This window comes from Octopus bimaculoides, chromosome 1 (genome assembly GCF_001194135.2).
Source record: "Octopus bimaculoides isolate UCB-OBI-ISO-001 chromosome 1, ASM119413v2, whole genome shotgun sequence".
Classification (NCBI taxonomy): domain Eukaryota; kingdom Metazoa; phylum Mollusca; class Cephalopoda; order Octopoda; family Octopodidae; genus Octopus; species Octopus bimaculoides.
Window position 1 is genome coordinate 113385034 of NC_068981.1, and position 3177 is coordinate 113388210.

A 3177-nucleotide genomic window follows, 5' to 3' on the forward strand; every position below is an offset into this window, starting at 1 on the left:
ACAAACACACACACACACACATATATATACACACACACACACACACACACACACATATATATATACATATATACGACGGGCTTCTTTCAGTTTCCATCTACCAAATCCACTCACACGGCTTAGGCCGGCAAGGTGCCCAAGGTGTCAGGCAGTCGGACTGAACCCGGAACCATGTGGTTCGTAAGGAACCTACTTACCACACAGCCCCTCCTAGGATAAAATGTTTTCAAAATATTTCACCAAATGGCCAGCATATTAAAATACCTTTTAAAGTAAAAATTATAAAGAATTATAAATAAGGGCAAAACAAAAATTTCTATGCCAATATGCTGAGAAATAGACTTTAAATCGTCAATCACCGCATACGATATATATCACTATAAACTCACAACATGTTGAATTGAGGAAAGCAAGCTTGCTTTCCTCGATTATAGTTGGTGATAATTTCATACAAGGAGTTGTCGTTTAGTAAGGAGAGTGCTAGGTGTTTGTAAAAATCTGTGTTCATTAGGACTACAGTACTACCTTTGTCAGCTTCTTTGATAGTAATGCATTTGTCCTGTTGTAAGTCTCTTAGGTTTTTCCAAACACAGATATCCTTGCATCTTCAGGCATCACCTGAATTAAAGCTATGATTTTGAAAAGCCAAATGAGATGGTGTGGCCATATTGTTCGAATGGTAGATGAACACACACCTAAACAGTTGTTTTATGTTGAGCTTGCAGAGAGGAAACGCTATCGGTGTAAACCTAAAATATTTTTAAGGACGGCATAAGGACTACCATGAAGTCACTTGGAATGGATCCAGAGGACAAAGAAACCCTTGCTTTGTATCAAGCTGGATAGCAAACAAAAATGTGGAGAGGAGTGAAAGCGTTTGAAGAGGCCAGGATAATGCATGCAACACTCAAGAGAAATTTAAAGAAGTATGTTAAGATCAAGAAGGTGAATGGCAATGACCTTTTTGTGTGCACAGTTCGTGACAGACCATGCCTTTCTTTTGCTGGGCTCAAATCTCATTTGCAAACCCATGGAAAACGAATCTCTACCAACTATTCTGCCTATATGTCTGTACACACCTTTTAATGCAATGTATGCCAGAAGGTCTGCAAATCTAATGGAGGCCTCAAAAGACATTGTAAGATCCACAAAGATCATAACTTAACTGCAGCTCTTGGTGGTCCAAATCAGATATGCAGTCTATGTTGGTGTCTTTTCAAAACATTGTCTGGTTTAAAAAGCCACATCAGATGCCATGATGGTTCTAAGGTGTAAGTACAGGAGGTGGTCAAACTCTGCATAAGGATTAGACAACCACCATATATATTATTTGCAGGATCCAATTGAATCAAAGTATTTCAATAATAAGGACATGAAGTTAGGGTTGAGAATAGCATATCCATGTATCAACACTATATATGGACACTCATGCATATATTAATATATATATGGACTTGTCTTACCACTTACATACATATGTGTGCACATGGACAGATCAATATACTCATTGATATCATTATACATGTTTATGTAAAATCACATACAGACATACTCCAGTATGTAGTTTCACCTTCCACTTTAAGTCCCAAACCCAACATAGGGAAGGTTCCTGGTATGGTATGAAATATGTAAAAACACAAATGTGCTAAGGTTCACTATAGCTGTTTCAGATTTATTTTTATTATGAGCAACTCAATTACCTCATGAAAAACCAGGTAAATATAATTTTAAATCTTAAATTTAACATTTAAAATTTAGCTCCTAGTGAATATATTTTTTGATTTTCTCATTTTGGTGATGATTAGAGAATGAATTTACAAATCAAAGCTAGACCTTATATGGAATAAGGAATTATAAACCTGTCAACAAACTAGGTTATTGAAAAGCCATTAATAGGTGGTCAGAGGAACAGATATGAAATACACTAACATCAGTGCCATTTTCCAGACAAACCAGAGTCATTTAGTGATAACATACTTTCAGATACATATATAAACAATTCATATACACAAGCCATAAAATTATACAAACACAAAAGATAAAGTAAAATAAAAATGGAAATAAATATATATATGTATGCATATATACACAGATACATACACACACACACATCATCATCATCATCATCATCGTTTAATGTCCACTTTCCATGCTGGCATGGGTTGGATGGTTTGACTGACGACTGGCAAACCAGGAGGCTGTATCAGACTCCAATCTGATCAGGCAAGGTTTCTACAGCTGGATACCCTTCTTAATGCCAACCCCTCCAAGAGTGATTTTTATCTGCCATCGGCACAGGGCCAGTCAGGCAGCACTAGCATTGACCATGCTTATATGGTGCTTTTTACATGCCACCAGCACAGGAGTCAGTCAGGCAGCACTTGCATTGACCATGCTTATATGGTGCTTTTTACATGCCACCAGCATGGGAGCCAGTTCAGTGGGACTGGCATCCACCACACTCGAGTGGTGTTTCTTATGTGCCACCAGCATGGGTGCCAGTCAGGTGGTACTGGCATCGGCCACAGCAATGATTTCACTTGACTCAATAGGTCTTCTCAACATTACATTCTCTGCTGGATGTGTAATGTCAGTGTGCATACACATCCAGCAGAGCATACTAGCTTCATTTCTTGCAAGCTTACACATGTCCTCAGCAGTCACAGTCCATGTTTCACTGCCATGTAGTATGGCTGTTCACACATGTGTCATACAGTCTACCTTTTCCACTAAGCAAGAAACTCTTTGTTACCAGAAGAGGTAGGAGCTCTCTGAACTTTTCTCAGGCTATTCTTATTTTAGCAGCTATGCTATTAGAGCATCCATCCCCGCTACTGACTTGGTTACCTAGGTAACGGAAGCTATCAACTACTTGTAGTTTTCCCACCTGGAATGTGATAGAAGCTGTTTTCTGCACATTTTCAGTGCTTATTACCCCTGTGCATCTGTCACACATAAAAACTATCATCCCAGTTAACCTTCCTTTGATATTGCTGCATCTCTTATGTGTCCATAGCCTACACTGGGTACATCTTATGGAGTTCCTACTTATGCCTTTTTTACAGATCGAGCAGGGCCATCTACTTAAAGGGATTTGTGATTTGTCTGCCTTCCTACTTACTAAGACTTTGGTTTCTGCTAGGTTAACTTTAAGCCTATTGATTCTAGTCCTTGCTT